This window comes from Neolamprologus brichardi, chromosome 16 (genome assembly GCF_056152115.1).
Source record: "Neolamprologus brichardi isolate AB-2024 chromosome 16, ASM5615211v1, whole genome shotgun sequence".
NCBI classification, from domain to species: domain Eukaryota; kingdom Metazoa; phylum Chordata; class Actinopteri; order Cichliformes; family Cichlidae; genus Neolamprologus; species Neolamprologus brichardi.
The window spans coordinates 17,072,421-17,082,950 of record NC_142119.1 but is presented as its reverse complement, the minus strand read 5'-3'; the positions used below and the strand labels follow the sequence as shown (position 1 = coordinate 17,082,950).

Below are 10,530 nucleotides of genomic sequence, written 5' to 3'. Positions count from 1 at the left end.
CTTGTAAGCCAGCCAATCCTATCTGAGGTCTGCCGTTTCTTCTCTCCTCATATCTCAGCGACGGTTGTACAAAGAGCAATGAAAATCGCAGTCAAAGTACACCAAAGTCCGCTGATTCACCCAGTACAAAAATTATGTTTCTAGTCCACCTAGTTTTTGAGTTACACAAAGTTTTGTAACTCCAAAAAACGGAGTTTTTTGCCTCTCACCGCGAGCTAATTCTGACTGCTCATCACCCTGTTTTCCAGTCGCCTGCTCTCTTTCCCAGTGGCGCAGTTGGTAATGACACGGGTCTGCAACCAAAAGGTCGTGGGTTCGATTCAACCTTGGTCAACATTTTTTTTGCCCTACAAATTAATACACTATCACAGACAAGTAATTCATATTCATCATTTATTATAATTCAGCAAACTTTTATGATTTTAGCAGCTTTTTTGCCAAATCATGGTTTTTGTGCCAAATCATAACAGTTGTTTTATGTTATAGTATTACTACTAAGTGGAGGAATTTCTGTCATGTTACAGTATATGTGCTGATTACAGTATTTCTATATTATATTTCTCTTTCTAAATATAGCATTTCTGCTATATAATTGTATTTCTGCTATGTTATAATATTTGTGTTAAACCAGAGTATTTGTGCTGAAACATAGTATTTCTGCCAAATGATAGTATTTCTGTCAAATTATAGTATTTGTGCTAAAACATAGTATTAATTTAAAATTACAATATTCATAGTTCATCACAGTGTCTCTGGTAAATCACAGTATTTCTGCTATGTTGTACTATTTTTCTAAATCATAGTGTTTCCGTAATGTTTAAGTATTTTTGGCCAAATATATTCTTTCTGTTATCTTATACTATTTCTCCTAAATTCTTGTATATTTGAGAAGTTATCATGTTTCTGGTAAGTTACAATATTTCTGCCAAGTTCTGCTATGCTATTGTATTTCTGCCAAGTATTATGTTTCCTCTAAGATATTGCAGTTCTGCTAAGTTATTACATTTTAGCAAAGTTCCTTTGCTTCTGCAAAGTTTTTACAATTTCTGCAACTTTTTAGCTTTTTCAGCTAGTTTTAGCAGACAGCTTCAGCTTTAAAGCAATTCAGAATTCATATGATTACAACCAATATGTATTAGAATAAAAGAAACAAATGTGCAATGAACATGTCAGGAGTCGCTGTTAAAAAGTCTCATGGCAGTGGGGTTAAGGGACTTCCTGAACCTCTTGAGTCCTGCAGTGGAGTAAGATGAGCCTCTGCAGCTCCTACTGTGAGGATGCTTAGGCGATCACCAACACCAGCTCCTTGGTGTTGGTGTTCAGATTGTTCTTATTACTGCAGTCAGTTAAATAAATCTATCATAATAAAGTACATTTTAACATAATGACCTTATGTTTATTTATGTCTTTTAACCATTATTTCAAATTCAAAGAATCCTGTTTGAAACATTTATTAAACTTATAGAATTAAATTTCTGCTAGTTGTTTTTTGTTGCAAAAAAATCTAGTATAATAATATTTAAATTTACATATATTTTTCATGTTTTCAATGCCAATTTTGTGTAATTGCGGAGTTTCCCACTACCTGTGAATGCCTCTTTTTTTACGTCTCTGGCTGACTCCTGAATCTCCGCCCACTCTCTGGTCGATCCCTGCAGGTAAGCGCTGCTTCTCTGTCTCTCTTCTCTTAAGTGAAATGTCTATAAGCTGTTTGAGTGATTTAGCCAGTTGTTGTTAGTGACTTATAAAGCCAGTCGAAGTATAAGTCATGTTAAAGTAACACAATGACTGCTTTTTTAGTGAAACGTTGTAATTTTAGTATTTAAAAGGAGTGTTTGGTATGCTAGCCCTAACAACCTAAGCGCTAACGCCTAGCCTTGCTGCTATAGGCCCAGTGTGAAATTAATATGGTTCATTTGATTGTTTGATACAGTTATTGTGTTGTATTTGGTTCATTCGGTGTGTTAGTGTTTCTGAGTCTCTTAGTGAAGCTGAAGTTAGTTCTCCTCTTCACAAATCAGTCAGTTAAAACGGCCTCATTCTTTAGGTTGTAAGGTAATGAGCCGCCATTTTAGAACCACTGATTAGCTGCTGAAGCAGCAGGGTCGGTAACTTCAAAGGAGCCATTTTACCGCCATTAGCTGTGTCCCAAAACGTCGGCTGCATCCTTCGGAGGACCCGGCCTTCGCGGTCTACGGGCCGGGTCCTTCAAAGACCGAGAAGGCCGGAAGTGCGAGGCTGTGAAATGGGACGTCTAGCCTTCAGATTTGCGTCACCGCTGTCTCGCTGGAGTTTAATATCTCGGCCGTCTGCTCCTTGCTATTTAAAATATGACAGGACAGTGGCGTAAATTCTCGACCGTTTAACGTTTATTCAGCTGTGTGAAAATCCCGGAGGAACTCACCCGATGGATTAATAAAGTTTTATTTAATCCAATAATCTAATAACTTTGATCTCAGCCAAACCGATTTACTCCGGAACAAATAAAACACAGAAAAAAGGCAAACAATTACATTTTTAAGTTATCCGAGTGACTTATATATCATGTTTAACCTGAGTAGCGAAAGAGCGGGGGTCTGAAAACGATGAAGCCGGGAGTCCGCTGCTCTCGCCGGCTGGAGTGACTATTGCACCCCCCCGGGACGTTTTGGGACACAGCTTGCCGGGAGAAAAAGAGTCACGTGCCTGTACCGTTTGTGTTGTGGGTTAATTAACAGAAGGGAGAGAGAGGGAGGATAAAACACATAATATAAGAATAATAACATCTCTTAACAAGAAGGTTTTTTAAATTAATTAATTTTAGTTTTTTAGTTAATTTTTAAGAACTGTTTAACAAACACTTGTTTGTGCAGGTTGGTTTTTAAATATATCCTACACCTGCAGCTCTGTTTAACTTCTCACTTTGTGAAAAATTAATGAAATATAAAAAAGGCCACCTTCAAATAAATAAAATGCAGCAGTGCACCATTAATATTATAAATATGATATGTAAATATTTAAAACAACAGCATATTAAATGATACTAAATGATACTGTGTGCAGGTGATAATATTTTTAGGAAGCATAATTTGAATGCAGACCAACTCAAATGTTGAAGCCTACAAAGATATCATCCAAGCTTTCATTTATGATTGTTCATGCTTTGAAATTGTGATGTCAGAATTTGATAAAGTGTGCAGTGCTAGGTGTAGCAAATCATTGCTTATTAAATCTGCTGTGTTATCTAATAGCATGAGAAACTTGTGTGGCCTATTACAAATGGATGAAACCACATTTTACCTTAATGAAGACAGTAATCTTTAATAAGGTGTAGAAAAAAGAGGTGAGTTGTTTGTTGCTGTGGTAAACAAAGAAGTGTACTGAATCTTTTGGACAACACAGAGTGATGCAGTATTGACTGTGATGCTGATTTGAGTTGTCTCATTCTGTGTTTTTGTGCTTTGTCTTTTGTTACACAGAGTGAAAGAGATCTTTGGTTTTGCCTTTGCTGGTAAGTAAACAGTGATTGTAACTGAAGCAGTATGAACCTGGCATTGCGTAGCACATTGACGACTTGCACACGGTAGTGACTTTTGTGATATGTTTCCATTTACTGATTGGCAAAAACACAGGATTTGTGACCTGTAGTAGCAAAGCCCCCACACAGGGCCTCTGACTGTCCCTGAAAATGTCCCTGAAGTTTAATAGTCCATTTATGTATGATTTAAATTTTTTATGGCTTATTGAATCCAAACATAGTTAAATGTCAGATGTGTTTATACAGTTGTTCATTTTCTCCTTATGTTTGTGGATTTAAGTAGCAGACAAAACAATGAAAGTGTTTTAGGGGAGTCAGTATAAGTGGTTGCTCAAACACTTAAGAGCTGCACAGGTATTGATCTATATTGTCTCTCAAATTCTGCTGATGTATTACATTAAAGTCAGAACATTGTAGAAGCATTTTGCCTGACTCGGTATAAGTAATAGCTTTAACAGTTAAGCAATAATAAAAACAAAGAGAACCAGAGGTGTGAGTGGACATTGTTAGGTACATTACAGCCATTGTGTCGAATTAGTTTATTACTTATTTAGTGAATATAATGTGTTTTAAAATTAAATAGAAATGTTGCCAAAAAGGGACATTGCAACATACATAAATATTCCTAGCAACTGGTACAATGAAAGGACTTTTTAGTGTAATATTTTAAGACATTTAATTTTAATCACAAAACATTCTGCACCTCTGTTATTGTAACATGTCAGTATTTACATGTATTTTAAGATTTGCATATTCATATCAGACTAACCAAAACATGATGAGGTTTTCTGTTGCTTCTGATTTCAAGAATTACTTTGTATTTAATGTTTTTAACCTGAAAGGACATTAAAAGTTTTGGTTTTCCACACTTTATTAGCTCTGACCTGTTGTAGAAAATGTTGGAGCCACAAGGCTTCTGTGTAGGAAATATTTGGTGTGTCCTGCACTTGTGCCAACAAATATTGGTGCCTGTTCTTTGCATTTCTGTAGTAATAATGCTTTTATTACACTTGCTGTAGCCATGTGAGACCCTGCAGTTCAATTATCTCCTCTTTAGACTACAGTAAACTTAAAAAAGCTTAAAGTAATTGAGGATTTTACTAGTTAATTTGTGTCACAGTAAGTTGGATTGTGTGTGAAGAGGCTCAACAGTCTGACTCATCAAACAGTGATCTGATGAATTGTTTCCTTTCTCTAGACTGCTGATGTGATCGTCTCAAGTCTGGTAAGTAAAGGTTTGTCTGAGGTGCAGTGCTGGGAAATGTTTCTCATTATAGGAGATTCAGTGTAGTGCAGTGAGTGAGCACAGCTATTGGTGATCATTGAAAGTCATCAAATCCTAGAAAAATCTGTGTAAACATTTCCAGACCTACAGAGGTCGGTAGGTTATTGTAGCAGCGCATATTATTTCACATTAGAGCAGCTCATGAACAGCAGTTTAGGTACAATTAAGTCTTCAAGTAGGGCCTTGTGGATTTCAAAAGCTTCTTTCCCTTCATTAAATTAAGTCACTGTCTGAAAACTGCTCTTTGAATTAGTCTTTTAATTAAAGATTTTGTTGATGACTGGAAAAAATCAAAAGCACAGATACAGCACTCATTTCTGTATTTTATGATTAAATGATCTACAAAGAAATTATCACCATACTACATTTTTAATTAGGCCTTTAAATCCGCCATTATAAGTACGTCCTAGATTTAGTGGAGTGCTTATGGCTGTGTATTAAACATACCCCAAATGTGACTGAAATATAGAAACTGCTTTGTAGGAACCATCCATCTCCAAATTTCTCACTTTGCCAAAAGTCATACTGAATAAAGTATTGTTTACTTTTATGTTAACGGATCTCAAATCCCTGTTTCTGTGTGCCCAGATATTATGATGTACTGTTGTCCCAGGTAAGTACACACAGAAACAGTGATTTGAGAACTTTGGGGATTAAGGAACCTGTGATGTAGCATAAATTTTAAGTAGGTGGCCTGAAAGTGTCTGCTCTAACCTCAGTGTGTTGGTTTTGTTGGACCATATAATATTTACAGTAAGTTATTGTAGCAGCACATCTTGGTGTAAGTTTATAGACTCTGTTTGTTTTTATTGTGTTAATAGAATTTGAATGCAGGCCACCTCAAATGTTAAAACCTACAAACATTCCATACAAGCTATCATTTGTGATTGTTGCCTACTTTTAAATTGTGACATCACCATTTGATAAAGTGTGCAGTGCTAGGTGTTGCAAATCATTGGTCTACTCTCTTAAGTAATCGAACCTAAATTTTGGAGCATTACATGAATCAGAAACTTGTGTGGCTTATTGCAAATGAATAAAACTACATATTACCTTTATCAAGATGATAATCTTTAAAGAAAAACAGAGGAGAGTTGTTGTTTGTATTCCAGCTGTGGTAAACAAAGTCAGTTTCCGGAATCTTTTTGACTACAGAGAGTGATGCAGTATTGACTCTAATGCTGATTGGAGTTGTCTGATCCTGTATTTTTGTTCTTTGTCTTTTGTTACACAGAGTGAACAGATCTTTGGTTTTGCCTTTGCTGGTAAGTAGACAGTAATGGTAATGTTTAGTAATTTACCTGTGTCATCTTGCCATTCACTCATGGGCAAAAACAAATAGTCAGGATTTAGAATCTGTAGCAGCAAAGCCCCCACACAGGACCACTGACTGCCCCTGAAATTGTCAATGAAGTTTAATAGCCCATTTTTCTCTGATTTTAATTTTTGATGGCTTATCAAGTCCAAACATAGTTAAATGTCAGAGATATCTTTATGCAGTTGTTTGATTTCTCCTTATGTTTGTGGATTTAAGTATCAAACAAAACTATGAAAGTGCTTTAGGTAAGTATAGGTGGTACCTTGAACACTTAAGAGCACCACAGCTATCGATTTTTATTGTCTCTTTCGTTCCACTTATGAATTAGCATGAAGTCGAAACACTAGAAGTATTTTGCCTGAGTGACTGTAAGTGATAGCTTAAACGCTTAAGCAATAATAAAATGCAAGACAAGTACAGTTGTGAGTAGGTATATTAAAGCCAATGTTTTAAAATTAAATATAAATGTTGCCAAAAAGGGATATACTGCAAAACATAAATATTGTTAGCAACAAGTACAATGGAATGACTTTTTAGCGTAATATTTTAAGAAATTTTCATTAGAAAAATGGTGTGCCACTGTTGTTGTTGTGGTTTTCTGTTGCTTCTGATTTAAATAATTAATTTGTATTCAACATTTTTAATCTGAAATGAGATTAAAAGTTGTCGTTCTTCACATGTTAGTGATAGAAAATGTTGGAGCCACAAAGCTTCTGTGTACGAAAATATTTGGTATATCCTGCATTTGTGCCAACAAATATTGGTGCCTATTCTTTGCAATTCTGTAGTATGAATGTTTTTATTAAACATGTTAATTAACATGTTAACATGTTATTAAACATGCCATCTGAGACTCTGCAATTAAATTCAGCTCATAAAGCCTTAAATAAATTGAGAATTTTACTAGTTAATTTGTGTCACAGTAAGTTGGATTGTGTGTGAAGAGGCTCAACAGTCTGAATCATCAAACAGTGATCTGATGAATTGTTTCCTTTCTCTAGACTGCTGATCTGATCGTCTCAAGTCTGGTAAGTAAAGGTTTGTCTGAGGTGCAATGCGGGGAAATGTTTCTCATTATAGGAGATTCAGTGTAGTGCAGTGAGTCAGCACAGCTCTTGGCAATCATCAAATCCTAGAAAAGTCTATGTAAACATTTCCAGACTTACAGATCTCTCTTATCATCATGCTACATTTTTAATTAGGCCCTAATATTGGCCATGCTAAGTTTATTGTTTGTTTGTTTATTGTAGATTTAGCGGAGTGTGTATTAAACATGCCCCATATTTGACTGAAAAATGTAGAAACTGCTGTATAGGAGTCATCTGTCTCCAAATTTTTCATTTTGCCAAACGTCATACTGAGTAAATTATTTGTTACTTTTATGTTAACGGCTCCCCAGACATTATGATATACTGTTGTACCAGGTAAGTACACACAGAAACGGGAATTTGAGACCTTTGGGCATTTAGGAACATGTGAGTTGAGTGCATGTGAAGTGTTTAAAGCAGGTGGTCTGAAACTGTCTGCTCTAACTTCATTGTGTGGGTTTAGCTTGACCATATAATGTTTATAGTAAGTTACTGTAGCACCACATCTTGGTTTACAGACTCTGTTTGTTTTTATTGTGTTAATAGAATGCAAAAATGTCCTTAGAAATGTTCCACCACCATATGTTAAACATTTTCATTCAGTTGAATCTAATAATGTACTGTACAACTCTTCAGTGTGTAATGATATATATGTTCTGTATTTTTCGGACTGTAAGGCGCACTAAATTCTAAGGCACATTAAGCCAAACAAAACAGATAAGTCAAACTTTATTCAACTCATTTACAATAACTCTCAACAGCAGCACATCTCAGCACATCTTGGTTTAAGTTTATAGACACTGTTTGTTTTTATTGTGTTGATAGAATGTAAAAGTTTCTTTAGAATAATTCCACCACCATTTTTGAGCATTTTCAATCAGTTCAGTCCAATAATGTACTGTGGAACTCTTCAATATGTAAAGCCCTGTGTGTACTGTATTTTTCGGATTATAAGGCATATGCAGCTAACCAAATATTCAGATAACTCAAACTATTCAACTCATTCACAGTAACTCTCAACATTTTTCAGTGGTAACACATAACAATACACTTTTTATATGTGTACAATACACAATACACTTTTTATATGTATAAAGTACTTACAATAAAAGATTGTACACTTACAATCTTTTTCTGTTCAGTCCTCTTCCACAAATCTATCAAATTCTTCATTGATTGATCGGCTTGAAATCTGCTTCGTACGCATGTCTGTAAACAGATGCCAGGTCCTCATACACACACCATAATATTATGTTTAAGCACAATACGAATTACTCGGCGAGGCTGCTGACTACTGTAGCTGTAATGCTCAACAATCCATCAAGCGCTGCAGCTTTGTAGCTTTCCAAAGTCATACTAAAACATTTTGACAGAGGTTTGAGAGCTGTGTAGCACATAAAATTGGGTTGAGGTCAGTAAGCACAGCCAGAATTAATACATAAGGTAAACTGTTGATTTTTGAGAAAACTAAAGGATTTTAAGTGTGACTTATAGTCCGAAAAATACTGGAAAGCCATGTTTATTGGAAATATGCCTAATTCCAGTCCCTTTTTGTCTTACAGGTGACCGGCTGCAGAAAACCCTCTCCCTCTATCGTTGACAAGCAATTCAGTCTGTCCTATCACTCTCCCTCTCCCTGCTCCATCTTTGTTGACAAGCCATTCTATCTTCTATCATTCTCCGCCATGAGCTCTATCTAATTTTGACAAGCTTGAACCTGAGTTGACAAATAATCGAAGTTTGACAAGAAATCTAAGGTTGACAAGAAATCGAAGTTTGACAAGAAACCAAGTTTTTGGAAATTGAAGTTACCACAACTTCGTCGATCTGTTTTCAGAAATCTGAGAGATCTCTGCTCTCACTGCTCCTTCTTTCCTGTCGTTAAACTCTCTCATATCCACTCATTTTGCTGGAAATTACAAGTAAAAAGTTGAATATACAGTACAGTAGAACTCACTGTAGAAACTACTTACAGAGCCCTACATTTGTCATTTTAATTTTGCATTACACTTTGAAATAAACAGTGATAGTTTGGCTTACAAGTGCAATTACTTGGATAAATTATATAAAATATACACCTTTGTTGAGATTTATTTGTAGTAAGATAATCTGGTTATTTTGTAATACATACATTCAGACTGCTGTATTCAGATAAATATTAAATTTGATTCATATACATTTTTCAAGTCTGTTTCATTGGCTATAACATTTGACTACAAGTTTATACTATTATTATTTAAGGACAAACCCATTTTTGTCACTCAGTGTAAGTATTCAGTTACAATTGTCATCTAGAGGCTGACCTGAGAACCCAGACTTCCTGTTTCCTGACTGCTGCAGAACATCCAGCTGAAGAATCCCCATCGCCTGTCATCTGATCACCGCACCATCACAGCTCCTTATATTTGCTTTAAATTTTAGATATCTGAAAGATTTACACAAAGTCTGCTTAAAAGTTTTATTATAGCCTGTTGATTAATTGTTGAGATTTATTCTGCATATTACATTACAGAAGTATAGACCTATTTGTTATCCATTCTGGTTTAAAAAAATATAAGAAGTAATAATATACAGGTTTTGAAAAAGCTACAATAAAACAGACCAAAGTGTTTTCAGAGAACTTTAAATAACTTTTATATTGAGTTTGTATTTAAGTCAGCCTTTTACATCAATTCTGATAAATCTCTGATTTAATAGAAACTTGAGGTGTCATTAGTTTTTCAGTGTTTACAGGTTGAGTTTTGTTTACATTTGTGTATAAATACATATAAGGTCCAGTTTGTACTTCAATAAAATGCCAAGAAAAGGTCAAAGGTCGCAGTCCCAGAAGCTTAGACGTCAGAAGGAGAAAGAACAGGTGAATGTTTCTCAGAGCGGTGAGGAGGTAAATGTGTCTGTTACAAGTATTCCCAGTCCAGAAGTGCAGAGCAGCGTTCAGACAGCCGCAGTGTCTTATGCAGATGTGGTAAAGAGAGGTGTTTGCTCATCATCTGTGCCAAATGCTAAAGTACAGCAGGTAATCCAGACTGGACCCCAGGTAACTCTGCAAACGCAGCATGATGGAGAAGCTCCAGGACCGTCTCATGTACAGGTTACAAACAGTGAAAGTCGTCCACGAGTGAGTAGTATCTGTGCATCCCGAAGCCAGGCCTCTGCTAAGTATGGAAAGTACCGGAATCAGCAATGCATGGCTAACAGTTTGGTTTTCCTGTCATTCTTACACGAGGATGAATTCATTACCAGAGCAGATCTTAACCGTGTGTTGGACAAAGGCCATGCCGTGTATTCAGATGCCAGAAAGAGGTTTGTGAACAGCGTATTT

At 35.7% G+C, this 10,530-nt stretch overlaps 2 long non-coding RNA genes across 2 annotated transcripts; both read left to right on the top strand.

Moving 5' to 3' along the window:
• Window positions 1–1,643: 1,643 nt before the first annotated feature.
• LOC148098229 (uncharacterized) lies at window positions 1,644–6,142 on the top strand. Its single transcript, XR_015716622.1, has 4 exons — window positions 1,644–1,658; window positions 3,459–3,490; window positions 4,716–4,742; window positions 6,037–6,142. It is a non-coding gene; the product is annotated as an uncharacterized LOC148098229 (long non-coding RNA).
• Window positions 6,143–6,551: 409 nt separating this feature from the next.
• LOC148098228 (uncharacterized) lies at window positions 6,552–9,386 on the top strand. The gene is made up of 2 exons (XR_015716559.1): window positions 6,552–7,148; window positions 8,771–9,386. It is a non-coding gene; the product is annotated as an uncharacterized LOC148098228 (long non-coding RNA).
• Window positions 9,387–10,530: the final 1,144 nt, after the last annotated feature.